Source organism: Eptatretus burgeri, chromosome 2 (genome assembly GCF_056783735.1).
Source record: "Eptatretus burgeri isolate ZD-2024b chromosome 2, Ebu_testis_v1, whole genome shotgun sequence".
NCBI lineage: Eukaryota > Metazoa > Chordata > Myxini > Myxiniformes > Myxinidae > Eptatretus > Eptatretus burgeri.
Genome location: NC_140962.1, coordinates 48,213,924 through 48,236,625, shown reverse-complemented (window position 1 = coordinate 48,236,625; position 22,702 = coordinate 48,213,924). Strand labels below are relative to the sequence as shown.

The window sequence follows — 22,702 nt, the reverse complement described above, 5'->3', positions numbered from 1 at the left end:
CAAAACCCTGAACAAATTCCGAATTCCTGCTCTCACCCAAAGGGGCGCTGCATCGGTGGTACGGATGCCCTCCCTGCAATGATGCAACCAGCATCTAAAATCTGCATATGAAATGAATGAAAAACTAGTGTCACATCACCTTGACTTTTTATATCCTTACAGGTTCCTCTGCTTTAAGACCGCACACCCACTGTCCCACTCACGTGCCCAAAGTCCTTTGTTCCTCTTCGCAGTCACAAATCAAGAGGAGGGACCCATGTCCTGAGAAGGCGACATGGAACCGTGCCTACAAGGAGCTTTTTTCCTCTCCGCAAACTGAGAAATCAGAGTGAAGCTGAGTGAACAGCCCATGTGAGCTTTTGTGCATTAAGAAACCAACATGGAGGTAAAATAATGTCGTGTTGACATTATTCAAAAATGGCCAACATAAAGACAGGGATGGAAGACGCTTGAATGCACTTATAAAATCCCATTGAAATGCTTAAAAGTATTTACATGTTCACCAATAAATGTTCTTAAATTTACATTCACCAATAAATAAATTTACATGTTCACCAGGTTCACCAATAAAACGAATTCCAGGATCTAAAAACAAAAACAAAGAAACTATTTATTAAGAATGACACACAATATAATGTTGACCTCTTCTCGTTTAAGCTTGAAACAGTTCGAAGGCTGCAGTGCAAATTTAGAAAAAGTCTGATCATTGACGGTTTTCAATCACGTTAAAGGCACAGGATGGATGGAGACCGAGATGTGTAAAATGGAGAGAACAGACCGGATTATACATCTGAAAAAGACCAGCGATGTACGCTTTGATCAAGGTCATTCATGGGCTTTCAGTACCGCAGATGATTTTACGGATACGGAGCCATGTTGATGCTCTTTCAGAACAAGTGTGATACAAATATTTGTGACTGTGTAACAATGATTGTGTTATAAACCTGGACAATACCCACCTCTTCTCTTGAAGAACAAAGTGACACAAACACCGGCATTCAGACGTACAAGCATGTGAGCAATGGTTCAGGTAAGGTGCTCACCTGTCCCGCTGCATGCCTCACACAATCCTGCTTTGTTTTCCTGAAATCTTCCTTGGATACTTTTGATGCCACACTGGTATGACACATCACAAAGAAGGGAGGAGACAGTAATAGCCTCAGTAAAACCAGCCTGCTGAAGGAGAGCGTTTGGGAGAGACACAACGTTCCCACAGTAACAGGATTTAATGACCGCAACGGGCTTTAGATTAGGAACGGTGCGATTGACCACGGTCACTCAACCCCTTCGGTGACCTAAGAGAGGGTGAGTGACCGTGGGTTCATTCACCTGGTGGCCCTCCACCTATCCCATCCTCAGTTTTAGATTCATCATCTTCTGCTATTTCATATCTCTCTCTATCAAGTGCAGCCTGTGGCTGCTGGTTGCATCATTGGTTGGGACGCGGCTATGCCGCTGATGCAGTGTCCCCCTTACCAGTGCACTGGTTCTCATTTTGCCGACCTCGGAAGGATGACAGGCTGAGTCAACCTCCTGGTGTGTTAATTCAGCGGCCAACGGGGCTTGAACTCAGGACCCTGGGATCCCAAGCCGCCACCATAACCACTAAGCTAACACCAGACTTGCTATTTCATATATACTGCAACATTTGAATGTAATTCACGTTGGAGGTCCATCAGGTGATTAAATCGGATGTTGAAACGGGAGGGAGGAAACGAATGAGAGCGATTTGAAATGGGGGAAGGGGGGTGGGGTCGTTAGGGATGTTTTTTTTAACATAAAGGAGTAATAGAGGGAGATGTGGAGAGAGATATGGGGGGTTGGAGGGGAAGGGGAGACAGATCGAGATAGAGGTGAGATTGATCGAAATAGAAGGGAAATTGATATAGATGAAAGGAAGATCAATAGTGATTGAAGGAAGATCGATAGAGATAGATGAAGAAGGGAGATTGATAGAGGAAGAAGGGAGATTGATAGAGGAAGAAGGGAGATTGATAGAGGTAGAGGGGAGATCGATAGTGATAGAAGATAGATCGAGATAGACGGGAGATCAATAGAGATACAGAGGAGAATAGGAGATCAAACGAGATAGAAGCGATATCGATAGAGATGGAGAGAGAGATAGTAGTAGTGAAGAGAGAAATAACAATTGCATAAATTTGAATGGAGAAACGAAGTGTGAATTGTAGGATGACAAGGATAATGAACCAGTGGACACACACTTAAAAAAAACAAACGTAAGGCAATGCCATCAGTGTTGCTCATTATGATGAGAGTGCAAGTTTGTTCGCACCAGAATGTACACACTAAATAACCTTGTATATGCAACAAAGAGGATGCAGAAAATTTCCTTTTGAAGGATAGCGACAGCAATATGTTCGAGGCAATAATACGTTTCTCCAACTCAATGTGAACAAATGGTCACAAGGAATTCAACCCAAAATCGGCAACATTTTGGCTTCCATTAAGTGTTTCACCAGCCCGTTGAGAGTCCGAACCCACTCTCTATTGACACCGGTTTTCGGCCTGTCGTTGTTTTTACCAGATATCCCCGGGCTACGAGGAGACACAAAATCGATGAATAGACAAACTGGGCCGGACACGCCATGGATAAACGTTGACATCCCCGAGCAGACCATTCCAACGGCTGTTTCAACATTGTCCCACCAGAGGGCTGCGGTGCGGGTACCTGCAAGTCAGGTGCAGCGGCTTCAGCCAGCAGATGATGGCGCTCCATACACACCAATCCCCTGGTTTCCAAATGTTGGAATGCTCAACACAAACAATCGTCCTCAACAACATATTCCCTTAATATCTAAACTTTATCACGTCGCTGTTGTCATGATTAATGTGAAAATACTGCCGCCACCACGGGTGGAGGGAGGTTGTTTCCACCCTTGTCTGTCCTGTCTGTGAGCAGGATATCTCAAAAAGTTGTGGATGTATTCGAACGACATTGGGTGGAAAGGTTTGGTGTGTGACAAGGTCGAAATGTTTCGATTTTGGTGAAGATGTGGATCCGGACAGTACAATTTTTAAGTGATTCTTCACCATTGAGTGATCGGGCTAAAGTGACATGTAGCACGATATCTCAAAAATTTGTGGACGGATGGCAAAAGTTGGTGGATGAGTTTGTTAGGTGACAATGGCAAATTGATTTCATTTTAGTGAAGATTTGGATCCGGATCCGGATCCGAGAATTTCTTGAGTAATTAATCACCATTGAGTGATAGGGCCAAAAGCAACATTCTGTATAACACGTTATCTCAACAAGTTGTGGATGGATGATGACAAAACTTGGTGGATGAGTTGGGTCGGTGAGAAGAACAACTCGATTAGATTTTGGTTCAGGCTCAGATCAATATTGGCCGGCCTACCAGTGGCATGCAAAGCCAATACATATACATTTATGAGATCAGACCCCATTACTGTTGTGGGTACCAGAAAACAAGCCTGCAACACGTGTCCGTGGATGCTCCTTCTCCAGTGTGGTCTTAGCGATAAAATTGAGAATTAAATTATCTTCCAGGTATTGGCTGGAATACAATCCTATGGAGATGTAGGTGGCTTCAGCTCTGCTAAGCTCATGCCTAATAGAGGCAGAGACCATGCAACTGTTCAGCCAGAACCTTTAAATCTCACAGAATAGCTCAGTTCCTGTGGATGCCACAAGCTCCACACATTTTTCAAGCCACGCCTTCCCCCTCTTCCCCAGTGTCACAAGCACCGCCCATGTATCCTCACTAAAATTCACGCACCAGTGTTTGTTTGTTATTTGTTTGTTTGTCATGCTACTCCTACAGTTCTAGGTCGATTACATCCAGATTTGCGACACAGGACCAGCTTGATCCCCATTAGTGTATCAGGGTGATTTTATCTTTCCCGGTAGTCTTCAGGAGGAGGGGGGTGGGGGGGGGGGAGAGGGAGTGAGGAGTGGGGCACACAAATTCTCGATGTATACGAGGTCAGTCTTAAAAGTAACAGGACTGAGCCTGCTGTGTGCTCCACTTACACAACTTGAATGAACGGGTTACATCACAGTCTTTTGCAACATTCCAGCAATATATATGATTGGTGATGGTTGACTGCACTCATTGTGTGATTTTTTACAGGTCGTGCTTTACACGTTGTCTGGTCTGAGTCGTCACGCCATGAGTTGTGAGCAGAGAGCCAATCTGAAGTTTCATGCCAAGCTTGGCAAAACACCTTCCGAATCCTTCGCAATGCTGCAGCAAGTCTACGGAGAAGAAACGATGTCACGTACACGTGCATTTGAATGGCACAAGAGGTTCAAATAGGGATGGGAGGAGGTTGAAGACGATCCACGGTTTGGAAGACCATCAACGAGCAGAATGGCGGACAACATCGAGCGTGTGAAGCAGATGGTGCGCGCACATAGTCGACTCACGGTGCGGATGATTGCTGAGGAACTTTCCATCAACAAGGACACTGTGTCTGGAGCATCATCACTGAAAATATCGAAATGCGCAAGGTGTGCGCAAAGATGGCCCCCAAATTGTTGTCCGATGACCAGAAACAGCAGAGTCACTGTCTGTCAAGACATTATCTGGCGCCTCGAGGATGACCCAGACCTGCTCGGGAGAGTCATTACTGGCGATTAATCGTGGATATTCGAATACGATCCCAAGACCAAACGGCAGAGTCGTCAGTGGAAAAGTCCGGCATCACCAAGACCAAAGAAAACAAGGATGTCGAAGTCGAAGGTCAAGGTGATGCTCATCGCATTTTTTGACATCAAGGGCATCTTCCACTTCAAGTTTCTATCACAGGTTCAAACAGTGAATCAATAAGTGTTGAAGGAGATCCTCCGGTACCTCATGAGATCAGTCTGGGACAAGAGGGGAGATCTGTGGGAGAACAACGCCTGGGTGCTCCATCATGACAACGCCCCTGCTCACAGTGCCCTGAGCATCTGACAGTTTCTGGCGGAGAGGAACGTGCCAACTCTGGAGCAACCCCCGTATTCGCCAGACTTGGCCCCTTGTGATTTTTTTCCTATTCCCCAAGCTAAAGAGGGTGATCAAGGGGACCCGATTTCCTGATGTGGAGGCCATCAAAAGGGCCGTGATGACGGAGCTCCGGAGGATTCCAGAAGAAGCCTTCCAGGGGTGCATCAAAGCGTGGAAGAAGAGGATGGACAAGTGTGTGAGACTGGAGGGAAACTATTTTGAAGGGGACAAGCTGTGATTTCAATATAATTTTTGGAATAAAATTTCTGTGAAGTCAGTCCCGTAACTTTTTAGACGGACCTCCTATATGTATCACGTAGCACCGCCTCCGGGTGGCAGAACATATAACAAGTCCACACCTCACATTACAGTATTCCTGGCCTCATGTTTTCCAGTGCGGTGACGTGTTTTGAATTAAAAGCAGTCGGAATGTTTTTGCTTCGAGCATGTAACCAGGATTATTTTTTTATTTTCGGGAGTGATTGAGGCAACTATCAGTTGCCTATACACCACCCAAATAAAGGCATAAGTCAAAAGAACATGTTGTATGTTTAGAACATTGGGTGGGTACTCTGCTTGGATATATATAAAAATAGGACCAAGGGTCCTGAAGCTCACCTGGGTCAGGAGCAACAGTCAATGACATCATAAACGAGGGCACTTAGAAGAGCGCATACCTCCACCGCGCAAGGCCTGATCCATGAGAACATATCGGGCCCAATACATTTTTGAAATATCTATATATATATATATATATATATATATATATATATTTTTTTTTTGTTGAGGTTTCCTGCCGGCGCGTCGCCACGAGCACGACCCTCGATGAAGCAGTGGGGCATCTCGGCTCGATCGCCCGGAATTTACAGATCGCCGGCCCGGGTCAACGGGTCCTGGTAGTTTTAGGACTGAAATACGCCAATGGAGAGATCACGCGGGGTAGGGTGAATTGCCAACTTCAACTTAACTAAGTACCCACGTGATCCAGCTACCAGGGTACTTCACCCTCGGCGGAACTCGTTCAGAAGCGAGCCGCTTAAGCGGCTCGTTCCGTATGCGAATGCCGAGCGGTGATATTGCCAAATTCTGCCGGCCCAATTATTTTGGGACCCTGGCAATGGTCCACTAATCCCTCACACGCATGACATGTTCAGCCAATGAAGGAAATGACACGACGAGCTGAAAACATTTAACAATTGGGGTATTTATTAATAATAATGGGGAACTCAGGAAGCACGTAAGAGCAGAACTATACCGACTATACGAAATGCAATGCAATCATTTACAGCACAGAAAACACTTAACAGTTTCCTACTTGTTAGACGGGCCCACAAACACACCTACGCACACACACACCCAAGAAATGGTGGCTGATGCCTTTAATGAGGTCTTCAACTCAGAGGACAGATGAGCTGAAACCCAGAACCTATCTCGAACCTCTCCACCTCGTGTGGTCTTCAAGCTGTTCAGACCCGGGCTCCAACAAGAGCGAGTTGGATCCAATCGCCGTGAGCCGTGATCCTTCCCGAGCTCCAGCGAATCCTCTCGTGCTTCTGAACACGTGCTGGTGAGACGAGGCGCCGATCCTTCCTGTCGATGCGTCGCTTCCTCGAAGAACCACATCCAAGATGAGGCCAAGGAGTCGCACCAAGCCGGGAGCCAAGCGGAGAACAAAGAGCTCCGAGCCGAGCAACCAGCTCAACTCTCCTCCGATGAACAAAGCCTCTCACAACACGAACCAAGAACAAGAACAACCACCAGCAGCTCGAGCCAAGCAACCAGCTCAACTCTCTCCCGATGAACAAAGCAGCCGACTCTCTTCAACGAACCAAGCCAGAGCTCAAAAAGCAAACCGAGCCAAGCAGAACCTGAAGGCCTGCTGAAAAGCCAAGCCTAAGCAAAAAGCCTTCAAAAAGCTTCAACCCTCGCCAAGCAGAAGCCGAAGCTTACTGAACCCATGCCAAGCAGAACCCGAAGGCCTGCTGAAAAGCCTTCAAAAAGCCTCCAAAAAGCCTCGACCCTAACCCGAGCCAAGCAGAAGCCGAAGCTTAACTACTAGCCAGCCCAAACACCCGAACCAACTAGAGGATCTCTTCCTTATCCTCCTCCGCCCCTCCCCCACTCCCGGTGTGACTCATCCCCGTACCCGCACAACCGCGGGTGGGAGGGAGTTGTTTACGGAATCACGGGACAGGATGGCTCTTCCTCCTCTTCACAGAAGAGGGGGAGGGCCATCTTCCTTTGTGTTGTGATCGCTCCCTAACTATTAAATTAAATCACAGCACACTTAATCGATTTCTGCCCATTAAACAATGGAAGGTAACCTATCGATAGAACATGCACTTATCCACATATCTGAGCTAAAGGAACCTGTATGTTGAGTGCGATCGAATTCCAAATTCGTAACAATCTATATATATATATATATATATATATATATATATATATATATATATATATATATATATATATATATATATATATATTATATGTTGTTTTTCCCTATCAATGGGGAAGAATCACTTTAAAAATTAAATAATTCTATCAGCAGGATCTGGATCCAAGTCTTCACCATAATCAAATCAATTCGTCCTTGTCACATTCCCAACCTGTCCAAGTTTCATCCGAATCCGTCCACAACTTTTTGAAATGTTATTCTCCATATCGGTTTTGATCTATCTCTCAATGGTGAAGAATCATTTAAAAAATTATCGGATTTGTATCTTCACCAAAATTGAACCATTTCTTCCTTGTCACACTCCCAACGTCCCCACCAAGTTTCATCCGAATCTGTCCACATCTTTCCGAGATATCCTGCACACAAACAGACAAATGAACAAACAGACGGACAGTGGTGAAAACAACCTCCTTCCACCTTTGGTGGCAGAGGTAAATATTGAAATTTTGTTACGCACAGAATCTGGTCACATGATTGGTTGAATGGAATCCCTCTCAATGCTGAATACAGTGATACATGTTTCCAGAGACATGACAGAAGGAAATAGACATCTTAAATTTCTTCATTTCATCTGTATAAAGCAAGTTTAACTCAGGCCTAAGTCACATTTGCTCTATGGCGAGGATACGGCAACCGTACGCCCTCTGAATTGACAGAAACGTGTGGCGGCCGCAGAGTTTCTGCGGTGGCCTCAGGGTGGCCCTACGCCGTTTGGCTATATTTTACAGGTCGTAAGGTCACCGTGGAATTATAACACGGAGTTATAACTTTTTTCATTTCTCTGTTCGCCGTAGCAATTCGACAAGCCGAAAAAAAAAACTGGAAAAAAATAAAATAAATTAACCCTTTGTTATCGTCTGTCTGGCCGCACGTTCGCCTTTGGGTCCCCCCCCCTGCGGTCCCCCTGCGGTCACCTTGCGGGCACCTTGCGTCTGCCTTGAAAATTCTATGGCTGCCGCAGGAACGCCCTAAGGTCACCGTGCGACATCAAATCAAAGACCGTACGGCAACCCCACGTTTTCGGTCTCCACAATTTATAAATACGCCGTGCGGCTACCCGAAAAATAAAAACATATGTGACTGCTACATTGTGTGACCGTGGAAATACTGCGGCCGCCATATAATTGCTAGTGGCCGTAGATTTTGGAGACACCACGGCCGCCGTGGCAAATGTGACCTCGGCCTCAGTGATTTGTAGTATTCAGTGTATTCAACTATTTATTTGCAGAAACGAGTGCCTGTGTCTTGTACAACGATTAACTATGCCTCGAACCCAGGGAGCACACGACCTTTGTGACTTTCAAAGAGGCCGAATTGTTGGCCAATCGGAAGATGGAGTCAGCCAGCGTCAGATAGCTCAGATCCATGGCATTCCACTCTATATGGTCAATCAGGTGATTGTTCAATTCACCAGCAAAGGCAAGGAATCCACAGCTTCCCGTTCTTGTTAATCTGGGCCCTCAGAAAGGTGTCTCAGTTGTCAAGCGGTCCATTGAGAAAACTCCCCGTTGCAAAGCAGCAGATGTTGCAGAGGAGGTCCAAGTTCGCTCAAGAACTGCCATGCGGTACCTTCATCAACTGCGCTACTATGGGAGAGCAGCTCAGAGAAAACCTCTTCTTCAACCAGTCAACACTGAACGGAGAAAGAAGTGGGCTGATGAGATGGCCAACAGAACCTTGGAGTTTTCACAAACTGTCATTTTTTCAGATGAGTCCCAATTTTCTGACAGTGGAGGCGTGTGGGTCTGGCGACTTCCCAATCAAGAGTTCTCTTTGAAGCGATTGCAGCCACCTATGAAACACGGTGGTTTTTCAGTGATTGTGTGGGGAGCAATCTGGAGTGCTGGTCGGTCAGAGCTTGTGTAATGTGTTAGCAACATCAACTCTATGATATGCATTTCTATCGTTGAGGTTGGACTTCTCCCTGTCTTCTCCACTGGTCAGATGGTCAAAAACAACACTGTTTATGGAAGATGGAGCTCCATGCCACACTGCAGAAAAGACCAAAGAATAGCAGGACAGAAATGGGATAAAGCAACTTCCATGGCCAAGTCAGTCTACTGACATGAGCCACAATGAACACCTCTGCGCCATATTGGATCGAGCCATGTGGAAAAAGTCCAGGAAACCAACACCACGGGCAGAATTGCTAAACCTTTTGCGTGAAGCCTGGGCAGAAAATCATGGTGTCTATTTACTTTTGTCATGCTTCTGTACCGGTCATGTTTTTGGCTGAGGGCATGGCTGTGCTGCTGATGTGAGGTCCCCTGGAGGCTAGGGCAGGACTCTTTATTTTTATTTTAGCGTTTTAGGCTTGATTTCAACCCGTTAATGAATGCAGATTTTGATGTGATCAATACACCTTCATTCGGCATCAGATATAAAGCATGTGGCCAAGTTTCATGAATCATGTGTTTTGTTCAAAGGGTAATGACTGAAGTATTTACACACTCGCTGACTGACTGACATGACTAACTGACTGACCTGCAGACACTGCTCGATCGCATAAGCTCACCGGCCTAAAGTCAAGGTGAACTAAAAACGAAAAACACGTTCGTCTGACCATGAAGCCGTGTGATGATACGTACATTAAGTAAGTAGTGTTTAATTACTCTAAATCCCAGAGGACCCAAAAGACCCCCATCCAATTCATTTTCGTCCCCCATCCAATTCCTCGATCTTTTCTACACCCGTTAATCCACCCCAACCCCACCTCCTTCAAATTTCCTGCCTTCCTTCCTGAAAGTCCCTGTAATGTCCATCTTGTATACCCCGTATACCTCGTGTTCCCCGCCCCATCCCTCTCCCTTCCACAGATCTCGGAATGTCTGTTCCCCACTGTTTTGTCCTTCCCACTGCCGCCCCTCTTGTCTCATGCCCCCCCCCCCTTGCTGTGCATTGTGTGTTAGCTCTCATACGAGCCTCGACAAGGTATACAAAAAAACCCAACAAGACTCCGAAGACACATTGGAACCAAAAGACCCAGAGGGCTCCAACGATGCAAAAGACCCCATAAGACCCTTTCAACACTTTAGACACCTTTAAATCTTTCATCCTTCAGACCTTTTATACCTTTACACCCTGTCCCTTTCAACCACTTAGATCTTCACGCCATTTAGACCCCTTCCACCCTTCAGACAAATTAGACAGCTTGGACCCATGATCATTTCAAGCTTTCGACCACTTAGACCTTTTTAGGCTCTTCACATGGAGGAGAGATTCGACCCTTTCAACACCATCGACACAGCTATTGGAACGTACCCATTTAGACCTTTAAGCCATCTAAAACCTTTTAAGTGCACACCACACAAACATCTGTAGTCTTCTTGCAAAACACAGCCAAAACTCTATTTCAGCAAGTAATACACAAACTTAACCCACCCACAGGTGGGGACTCTGCTATATATATATATATATATATAGTATACATTGTCGAGGCTCGTATGAGAGCTAACACACAATGCACAGCAAGGGGGGCATGAGACAAGAGGGGCAGGAGTTGGAAGGACAAAACAGTGGGGAACAGAGACATTAGGAGATCTGTGGAAGGGAGAGGGATGGGGTGGGGAACACGGGGTATACAAGATGGACATTACAGGGACTTTCAGGAAGGAAAGCAGGGAATTTGAAGGAGGTGGGGTTGGGGTGGATTAACGGGGGTAGAAAAGATCGAAGATTTGGATGGGGGATGATAAGTGGTGGTGAACAGCTGTTTTGAAGGCCTGGAGGGAAGAATGGGATTCAATAGAGTGAGGGAGTTTATTCCAAAGGCGGGGAAAAAGAGGAATGAAAGAGGGAAGGTGAGCAGCGATTCGTGATTTTGGTAGTTTTACCAGAAGGGGGTTGTTGGCATTTAATATACAGAGAAGAAAGTTGGTTACTTGGCAATATTTTTTTTTATTTTTTGACAAGTATGTTGATCGCTTACATTTGTTTGTCTGTCCGCTCACCTTTAATCGCCAACAGGTCACAATTTTAAACCGATCTTCACGAAACTTCACCAAATGGTGTAGTTGGTAGTCTGACAGAATCCTATTTTTTTGAGGTCAAAAGTTCATCATAGGCCAAAGGTCAACAATTTTTTCAGATTTCTAAAATCTTCAATTTTCATCTGCTCGATTTCAAATTTAACGAGGATTTGCAGATCAGGTCAATGAATTCAACCAACAATTATTTTTGAGGTCAACATCAGCCAAAAGGTCAACATAGATAAAATTTCTAAAATTGTCAATTTTCATTCCATTGACTTGAAATTTGAAGAGCATTTTAATATCAGGTCACTGAGTTCATCCACTTATTATTTTTGAGGTCAACATAAGCCAAAAGGTCAAAACAGGCCACATATCTAAAATCCTCAATTTTAAACTGATCAACTTGAAATTTGAAGAGCATTTTAATATCAGGTCACTGAGTTCATCCACTTATTATTTTTGAGGTCAACATAAGCCAAAAGGTCAAAACAGGCCACATATCTAAAATCCTCAATTTTAAACTGATCAACTTGAAATTTGAAGAGCATTTGCATATCAGCACGCTGAATTCAACCACCTCTTAATTTTGAGGTCAATATAGGCCAAAAGATCAACATGGACCAAATTTTTTAAAATCCTCAATTTTCATCCGATGGACTTGAAATTTGAACAGGATTTGCATAGCAGGTCAATTAATTCAACCATCAATTATATTTAAGGTTTAAACGTCAATATAGGCCTCATTTCTAAAATTGACAGGGCCAGAAACTATATACAGAGACATGACAGAAGTAAATAGACACCTTAAATTTCTTCATTTCATCTGTAGAAAGCAAGTTTTCCTCAGTGATTTGAACTAATATTCGACTATGTCTTTGCAGAAACGAGTTCCTGGGTGTTTGTATGACAATCAACTATGCCTCAAACCCAGGGAGTAAACAAACTTTCCGATTTTCAAACAGGACTAATTGTTGGCCATTTGGAAGGTGGAGTCAGCCAGCATCCATCCATCCATCCATTGGGACCATACTCTGTGCAGAGCATTGGTGCTGCCGAAGCAGTCTCCTTGGCTATTGGACACAATCCTGGACGGGTCGCCACTCCGACACAATATACCAGCATGCTGACACTCATTTTGCTGACCTCGGAAGGATGACAGGCAGAGTTCACCCCACCTGATATAAATTCAACAGCCGAGTGGGGTTTGAACTCAGGATCATAGGATCCCAAGCCAAACACCCTAACCATCAAGCCAACACCAGGCAGCCAGCATCAGATAGCTCAGATCCATGGCATTCTGCTTTCTCCGGTCAATCGAGTGATTGTGCAATTCACCAGCGAAGGCAAGAAATCCACAGCTTTGTACATACTAGCCATAACCCACACCCTTCCCACTGCCATCGTTACAACGCATTGTAAAATCGTTACAACGCATTATAAAAGGCACCGCATCATGAAATTATAAAAGGTACTGCCCCTATTGTTACAACGCATTATAAAAGGTACCATGGAAATTCCGTGTTATATAAAAAGTGACTTCAACAATATTATGCAAAGAAGAATTAAAATGTCCTGTGAATTTAATAGTCTCGCTATGAGCTCTCATCTCACACGAGACATGTCCCATGGACCTTCCTTGGAATTGCCACTCCCAAGTGATCGTGAGTATCCTAATTACATTAATAAGTGATCATAAACTAACTATCTTCTTCATGATGCATATATACAATTTCCCATGCTAAAATTAAACGACAAAACAATGCTTCATTCACAATCTCGTGAGATGACGGAATCTTGTGATATGTAACGGAGGGACAGACAGCTTGACAAGCGCATTGTTATAATCAAGAGAAGAGGAGGATGATCCCTCAATACAACAGGGTTCACACTCACTCGCCAAGCCAGATGTAATGATTCCTTTTTCTAACTCTTCATCCTCTCCCCCACAGCAGAATTTCTTGGCCCATTCATCATTACGTTTCCCCCACATGTATGAGGATATTTACTAATGCTTGGGTTCAAATGCACCTGTGCATCCCCACATGACCGAAATAACACTGCCCCCTTTTTGGTGCTGGTTCGTGACCATCGTGTTAGCCTGGATGCACTGATTCCCACTTCACTCAACGCGACCTCCCACCCACCATGACATGCCTTGCAAGACCCCGTTTGTTGTGGTTTTCATATTCTTAGCTCCACAAATGTTTGTTGCTCGACCGAAAAGCCATTTGCGCTGCAGCGCAGCTGAGACAGCCATTCCGAGCACCGCACCCGAGAATGTAATGATAGTCCATGTTATTCTAACCAAGACACCGTGTGCAACCCCCCACCCACATTGTTGGCCAGATTTATTAGCGTTTAACCCGAGAGGTTGACGTGAAAGCAAGAAAGGACACTCGAAGGAGAAACCGAGTATAAACGCACATGACGGTTGTAACCTTTTAAAAAAGATGTTGACGCTCCTTGGCCATTGGCATTTGCGGTAGTGGAACAGTTCGATCAGATTACTTGTGTACTTTACACTCGGTTTTTTATAACCAGCACTCGAGCTTGTATTTCCTTTCGATAAACTAAATGGTCCACGGGGCAGCACTAGACCTTGTATAGACTAACTCACTATTAAACACGAAGTTATACTTGTAATACTACAGTTTGTGTGTAATTTGTACTCGTGTTGTGTGATCGCAGATGGGTGGGGTCGTTCACAAGGTCTGTGGCCTAAGTATAAACGAAACACCGAAGACCTTTGTCATAATAGCGACTTATATTCCACGTTGTACAAGCACGACCACTGTAAATGGGAAATGCATTGTGTTTAAACGGGTGAATCTGTTCAAAAATGAAGTTCTTTCTGGTAGTCATGTGTTGTGTGTGTTAGACCGAGATTTTATGAAAGACCCTCTCATATACAAGGGTGACGACATGAGCGTGAAAAGCAGGAGCCATGCCGGGGTATTGTTACCCGGATGTCTCTGCCCATAAAAGTCAGGTCATGAATATGCAATGATGCTTACAATGCATCCACTAATGTATTTAACTGTATAACAAAGGCAAGGTGCCATTAAAAGGTATGCATCGCTGGAGAGGGGATAGTGTAAGGGGTGTGTTACATACACTTACATGGGGGTGTTTACTCTATAAAAGTTTGATAACACTCATTGTTTTGAGAAATATAGCAAGTTGTATGTTGGGTACAAGCCCAGTGTCCGAATCCAACACATGTGTATGAGCTTCATGTACACATTTATCTTTAACTTCTTTGCATGCTCTAAGACGTACATATATGGGAAGTCAAAACAAGGGGTAGGGGGTGGGGTGTGATGCAAGTGTTGCATCATTTTTCAGGGGTGTCTGGTCTCGTTTTACAGGAGGGGGGGGGGTGTTTGGGGGCAGGGGTGTAATATTACGGGATAAAATGCGTTATGTGACCATTCATTGAATGCCCCTAAATGTAATGATGCAACATAAGCGATTCAAACGACTGCGTGGATTATGTCGGAAGTGAGAGAAGAGTCATCGAGGTTTCCAAAGCCAGAATATCCCTTGTTCGGCACAGCATGGTGGAACCCCCTGAGCAAACTAAGGTGTGCAGACAAACAACTGCAAATGTGAACCAAATTTAACCATCGGCCCCCATCAAAGAAAATATTCCACTGAGCATTGAAGAACAAAATGAAAAATGAAATACAAACCAAAAACATAGAACCATCAACAAATAGAGCTCAGCTTGATCAAAAAGGTAAATGTGACAACAATCAATTTCCAATCATATAACTGTTTGTAAATGCTCACAATGTCAACACAAGTAAATATTTAAACGGTCACCAGGCTCCTCTTATGTGTGACCGAAATAAGCCGCACGACTCTCGTTCTGATCGAACTGTGAAAGCTTCGTACGTCAATGCAAAAAAACATCTTCATCATTTGATGAATTATTTTTTGGGGTTGCAGCATTCTGGGTTTAATTGGGGGAGGTGATGGGGAGGGGGGGGGGAGAGGTTGCACCAACATCACCATCTCTTACCAATCCAATGAGGCTTCGGTGTCATATCTTGTTGTCAAATGTAAGTTTCTTCTTAATTGTCAGCGTTTCACACTTTTGGAGGAGCTTGTGTATCTGCTAGGTTCAAGACAATGTCATTGGGTACAAGGATCAGTGTAGATTGATCAGCAAATTCATCACTAGACCAGAACAAGAAAAAAAACCAGAGGTTGAAATAATTATTTTTCAAGGAAGTGCATTCACCCTTAATGACCATTATGTTCAGTGGTGTAGAGGAGATTGGCATGATTATAGTGAATGTAAAACATTGACAACGACACAAGGTAAAACGGCACATCAATACAACTTTTGGGGCCACAACTGTGTGAAACACCCAACCAATGCAAGTAACATAGATCTACAAAATATATGATGGTACCCTGATTGTTGATGAGTTAATGGAGAAACTGATATATCATGCCAATAGATCAGGAACACCACTCCTGTGGCAAAGATTTGCCTTCCAGGAAGACTGATTGCAAACATAAACTTAAAATGTGGGGAAACGACATCTCAACAACAGAGACTGAAAGAATGTTTAAAAAAACAAACACATAGCTGATCTATCATGCAATTCGATCAGTAAAGATGCATATATCATGATCTATCATGCCATTAGATCAGTAAAGGCAGGTATATCATGATCTATGCCATTAGATCAGGAAAGGTAGATGTATCATGATAATGCAATTAGATCAGTAAAGGTATATCTAGCATGATCGATCATGCCATTAGATCAGTAAAGGCAGGTATATCATGATCTATGCCATTAGATCAGGAAAGGTAGATGTATCATGATAATGCAATTAGATCAGTAAAGGTATATCTAGCATGATCGATCATGCCATTAGATCAGTAAAGGCAGGTATATCATGATCTATGCCATTAGATCAGGAAAGGAAGATCTAGCATGATCGATCATGCCAATAGATCAGAAAAAGGTCGATATATCATGATCTATGATGCCATTAGATCAGTAAAGGTAGATGTATCATGATCATGCAATTAGATCAGTAAAGGTATCATCCCCCATCCAAATCCTCGATCTTTTCTATCCCCGTTAATCGACCCCAAACCCACCTCCTTCATATTCCTTGCTTTCCTTCCTGAAAGTCCCTGTAATGTCCATCTTGTATACCCCATGCTCCCTGCTCCATCCCTCAACCTTCCACAGATCTCTTAATGTCTCTGTTCCTCACTGTTTTGTCCTTCCCACACCCCTCTTGTCCCATGCCCCCCTTGCTGTACGTTGTGTGTTAGCTCTCATATGAGCCTTGACAAGGTATACAAAAAAAAAAACACAAAAGGGGAGATATATCATGATCGATCATGATGCAATTAGATCAGTGAAGGGAGATATGTCATGATCTATCATGCCATTAGATGAGTAAAGGTAGATATATCATGCCGTATAATGCCAAAGAAGAATTTTGTCTCTCAAGAGACACTGGATACCATTGACCAGAGTCGCAGGGCCAGGCTGAATGGCAGAGCTGAGCTGTTTAGGGAGCTGAGGCGTAAAACTGTACGTGCACTGAGGATGGACAAGGAGGCCTATGTGCGAGGAATCTGTGAGGGGGTAGAGCATCACCTGTGGACAGGTGATTCTCGTCCCGCTTACAGGGGAATTCGCGCATTACGTTCATCCAAGCCCATCCCTCGGAGCACTGCAGTTCGAGCAGAGAGTGGTAGGCTCTTGACAGAGGAGTCTGAAGTGAAGGCCCGCTGGGCCGGTTACTTTGAGTGGTTGTACCAGGCTGATCCCCCAGCTGTCGAGTTGGACGTCAAGGGTGTTACAATCCCTGTTGCTGACCCACGAATCAACTGTGGTCCACCTTCGCTTGTGGAAACACGGGCTGCGGTGAACCAGTTGAAACGGGGCAAAGCTCCAGGGATTTGTGGCATCCATGCTGAACTTCTCAAGGCTGGTGGAAATGCTGCACTCGTGTCGTTGCATGCAGTTTTGTTCTCTGCCTGGAACACAGGCATCATCCCAACTGACTGGAAGAGGGGCCTTGTTGTCCCTCTCTGGAAAGGGAAGGGTGATCGCCAAGACTGCAACAACTACCGAGGGGTGACGCTGCTCTCAGTGCCGGGCAAGGTCTTTGCTCGGATAATTCTTGATAGGGTTCGCCACCATCTGCTTCAGCACCAGCGTCCAGAGTAGTCAGGCTTTACACCAAAGAGGTCAACGATTGACCGTATCCTTGCCCTTCGTGTCCTCACCGAACGCAGGCGAGAGTTTCGGCAGGGGCTGCTTGCAGCCTATGTTGATCTCTGTAAAGCGTTTGATTCAGTGAATCGGGATGTCCTTTGGAGGATTCTTGGTCTTCATGGGGTGCCACCAAAACTGATCGATCTGATGTCTGAACTCTACTCTGGTTCTGAGAGTGCTGTGAAGTGTGGTGGTACCACCTCTGACTTATTTCCAGTTGATACTGGAGTTCGTCAGGGATGTGTACTTGCCCCCACACTTTTCAGCACTTGTATGGACTGGATTTTAGGGAGGATGTCGGAGAGATCAAGTTGCGGTGCATCGTTTGGGAATGTCAAGATCTCGGACCTTGATTTTGCAGACGATGCAGTCATCTTTGCGGAGACTTTAGACATCCTTTTGGGGGCCCTCGAGGTGCTGAATGAAGAGTCGGAGCCGCTGGGATTACGGGTTTCTTGGGTCAAAACTAAGATCCAGGCTTTCGGTGACATCTTGGATGCTGCTGTCCTGTCTGTGTCTGTTTGTGGTGAGGATGTTGAGGTCGTGGAGAGATTCACTTACCTTGGCAGTGATATTCATGTCTCTGCTGGCTGCGAGTCAGAGGTCAATAGACGTCTGGGTCGGGCCTGGGGAGTCATGGATTCACTGGATCATGGGGTGTGGCGCTGCCGGTACCTGTGCGGGAGGACGAAAGTCCGAGTCTTCAGGTCCTTGGTACTTCCAGTCTTGCTCTATGGGTGCGAGACTTGGACTCTGACCAAGGATCTGAGACGGAGACTTAATTCCTTTGGTACCAGGTGTCTTCGGAGAATCCTTGGCTATCGCTGGTCGGATTTTGTGTCCAACGAGCGGTTGCTGAGAGAGACTCGGATGAGATTTGTTACCTGCATAGTCCGTGAGCGTCAGTTGCGGCTGTATGGACATGTGGCTCGTTTTCCTGATGCTGATCCTGCTCACCAGATTCTCTCAGCGAGGGAGTCTCATGAGTGGAGGAGGCCAGTGGGCCGACCACGTTCCTCATGGTTGCAGCAGGTTGACCACCATCTCAAGGAGATGGGGATGGGCCTGGCATCTGCCTGGGGGATGGCCAGACGGAGGCCCCTGGAGTACCGACGGAGAGTGGACGCAGCGACGTGCTGTTCTGGCACATGCTCCCATACCTGACCTGACCTGTATAATGCCATTAGATGAGTAAAGGTGGATCTATCATGCTCTATCATGCCATTAGATGAGTAATGGTAGATATATCATGATCGATCATGCCATTAGATCAGTAAGGGTAGATCTATCATGCCGTTAGACAATAAACTTAAAATATGGGGGGCAGGGGAGGGGTGGGCAAAATAATATTTATAAAACAAAAACACATAACTGCCTGCACAGAGTCCAGGTGTGGTGATTGTTGAGGCTGTTTGAGTTTACAGAAGGAAAATGAGATCAAGCAGCAAATGAAGAAGGGACTTAGCCGAACGCTATCAAGCCATGAAATATGTACATGAATGGTGTGAACGGTATTCATCTTGACGATGTTCGTTTTATTAGCCCCCGTTGGACTTCGTCCGAAATGGAGTCTTATGATGGATTGGGTCTTGTTCCTCCGTCCATCTGCAGCCATATCTCTGACAAGTTTGGACTGATTTTGTTCAAACTTTGCACAAAGACAAAACATGATGGTATACATGAGCACATCTTTTTGTTTCGTCATTCCATTAAAGATGGCCGACTGGCGATCATTTTAGTTGTAAAACCCCAATGCTGAACATGTCCTCAACCATTTATCGGACAACAATTTACCAATCTTGTTGAATTTGACTTAACAGGACTGAATCGCCAAAAGTGTTGTTCGGCTTTTCAAGATCAGTCTTGCCATGTTGCAAACTAATGGCAACTTAACACTCAAAGTAAATGTACATGAATGCAAACGTTTTAGTCAGGTTATTCATTTCACAGTGGGCTTCTGGAAGAGCTTGTACCACTGAGACATGAAGGACAAGGACGGATGTAGAAAATGAACAAATGAACGCAGTATATGCGATTTGGACCTCAAGTCGCGGAATCATGAGACTCAGACAGGAATAGATTATTTCAGACAGGAACGTACATGCAATCCTAAAATGGTCTCGTGTGCAAACTTCGCTGATATGCAAAAATTAAATAACATAGAAATAATCAAAAATAAAATGTCTAAAAACATCCATATTGATCAAATGATCGTGAAAACTTCCAGGACCAGGAAGACAAATTACAAACTTCATCTTGGGGAGAATTTATGCAGCATGCTGGGATCTGGTGTGGACACTTCTTATGCTCCAACAAAGCTCAAACTCCACATCATACATGCAGAACCTGACCAAGTGAGTGATGAGGTGTGACACACACACACACACACACACACACACACACACACACACACACACACACACACACACACACACACACACACACACACACACACACACACACACACACACACACACACACACACACACACACACACACGTTGCTGTGGCTCCATTGTCCAAAATAGATTCGAAGGTATCAAAGAATATCTTCCTCTGCTTTTACCTGCTCCCTTGATCGAGCCTCTACCTGTACTTGACTGTATATTTAGTTATGCCTTTTGATTTCCATTCTTGAGAAAGTTTTGAATAAACATTTTCATTGCATCTGTGAGAATGTAACTGATCGTCAGACCATACATGGGCTACTTTATTCAGGCCTGCACATGAGACGAGTCCCAAGATTTACTCCACACACTAACTAGTCAAGTATCTACGGAGGGTATCCGTGCACCCCCCCCCCCCCCACCAAGGACTCTACCAAATCAACTTTTTTATGGTCCTATGACACATTTGAGAAGTTAACAAAAAAATATTTCCCAGCACTCTGGCAATATTCAAGATGGCATCCTAAATGTGTAAAATCATCAAAAATTGTATATAACAGCCTGAAACTAAGAATAATATACAGTAAATTAATATTTGGATTCATTGTAATATATGTTCCTGATTATTAGAAACTAGTTGGCCTATGTGGTGATTTATGTTTTGTTAAAATCCATAAAATCCAAGATGGAGTTCAAAATGGTTTTAAAATGGTAAAATCATCGTAAATATCAAATGTCAGCTTCAAATAATCATTAATGTAATAATAATAATAATAATAATAATAATAGAGGGACAGAACCATGGAATATTCGTCTTGTAATTCTTATCAAGGATATTTATTATTGTTATCGTACTTGGAATTGATGATGGCAGACAATTTAAAAACCAAAAAAAAAAAACACACACACCCCGATGCACTTTGAATATTTACATACACTCAAGTATTATGTGTACTAATCTTTTTATGTGTATTTTTTTCTCTTTCCAGGTTAGATTAGTGAGCTTAGCAAGACCGTAGCGAGTCAAGATCAAGATCACAAGTCAAGATGTCAGACAAGCAAGAAATAGTTTCATGTAATTGTCAAAAGAAAGTTGTTGAAATGGAAAGAAAATGCAAACGGGAACATTGTGTCATTCATATGTCTGGAATAAAGCATGGATCGTTCACATATTTTTTCAGACTTGACGAATCCAAATGATAGATTGGCACTTCTCAAAAATATACGGGATCGTCACTTAGCTGAACCACCAGGTTCTTCATATCGAATGACAGATATCTGTCAGGGCATTCCTGATGAGATCCAGGAGAATGAGGGCTATCACCGAGGATGTTACCAAATATTTACCCTGAACCTACATAGGTTAACAGCTAGTAAACCATCTAACGATCCTGAAGCTCATGGACCATCTACCAGCCAAGAAGGAAGGGAAAAGCACAATAAAGCATCAGAAAAGATCATTTTTGAACCTGATTGCATTTTCTGCAATACTGAAGGCCGAATCCATGTGAAAAAGGCAGGCATCGACACAAAGGAAGGCACCTCTTCATTTGAAGGTGATGGATGGCAGAAAGTGCTGCAAATAGCAGAAGAGAACAATCATGAGTGGCTCTGAAGGCAAATCCGAGGATTTGATTTGTTTGCAGCAGAAGCCCAATGCCACCCAAAATGTAAAAAGCAGTAGACAGCCAATTATCAGAAACGAGTAACTTATGATCAGGAACCAAATCCCAATGATTATTTTTTCAATTTGCCACATTGTTGAGATGTTATATACCGTATTCTATGATTTTACCCATTTTGGACGCCATCTTGAATATTGCCAGAGTGCTGGGAAATTTTTTTTGTTAACATCTCAAATGTGTAATAGGACCATAAAAGGAAGCTAAAAAAGTTGGTTTGATAGAGTCCTGGTGGGGGGAGGGGGGGTGCACGGATACCCTCCGTAGATACTCCCCTAAACTCCCTGGCATTCAGCGTCTGTAACATAAAGCAGTTCCTGCGGCTCGATCTGGATGACATGGGTGATCTCGCGAGACGAGATGCTGCTTCAGTATGGAATAATAAACCAGTTACCTGACATGGTGTCAGAAGTCAACCGGACCTGGTGCTTTCTAACAAACGACCATCCATAAGTACGGTATGGCATTTCTGAGCTTTGAATACGCGACTGTCGATTGAGATGCAGCAGATTTATTTGGAGAATTCACTCGGTTTCGAGACCACGTTCAGTTCGTGTTCGTGGGCCAGCTATTGGAGCTTAAAAAAAAATAACCCAAAGCAAAAATCCAGATGGCTGGACACGTGGATTGGTGCTCGTGGCTGTGAGGTTTATAAAATGTTCACATGGGAGGAGACTGAAAAAGACGATCCTCGTCCTACAAGGTACTCAATCGTTTTGAAACGTATGTGCGACCGAGAAAGAACAAGCGGATCGCCCGGCACCAGCTCAAGCAGCGGAAACAAAAGAGTGAGGAGACCTTTGATAACTTTAAAGGACCTGAGGGTTATTCTCATGGACTGCGAGTATGCTGATTCCGAGGATATTCTAAGAGATGCGATCATTGATAGCATTTTTGAATCCAGAGTCCAGGAAAGGTTACTGGATCAAGGTGAAGGACTGTCACTTGCAAAGGCTCTGGAAATTGGACAACACTTTG

General features: G+C 44.2%; 1 protein-coding gene and 1 long non-coding RNA gene across 3 annotated transcripts in view; both read right to left on the bottom strand.

Annotated features, from left to right (window-relative positions):
* LOC147031992 (zinc-regulated GTPase metalloprotein activator 1-like) overlaps positions 1–22,702 on the bottom strand; it is a 453,248-nt gene that overhangs the window by 88,253 nt on the left and 342,293 nt on the right. The gene's annotated exons all lie outside the window — the stretch shown is intronic.
* The window catches only part of LOC147031995 (uncharacterized), a 32,508-nt gene that overhangs the window by 1,449 nt on the left and 8,357 nt on the right, over positions 1–22,702 (bottom strand). For both annotated transcript variants that reach the window (XR_015055005.1, XR_015055004.1), the window contains exons 2-3: positions 15,424–15,516; positions 1–1,116 (exon numbers count right to left, since the gene is read on the bottom strand). The exon at positions 1–1,116 is cut by the window's left edge and continues 1,449 nt beyond it. This is a non-coding gene — a long non-coding RNA (uncharacterized LOC147031995). The remainder of the gene's footprint in view (positions 1,117–15,423; positions 15,517–22,702) is intronic.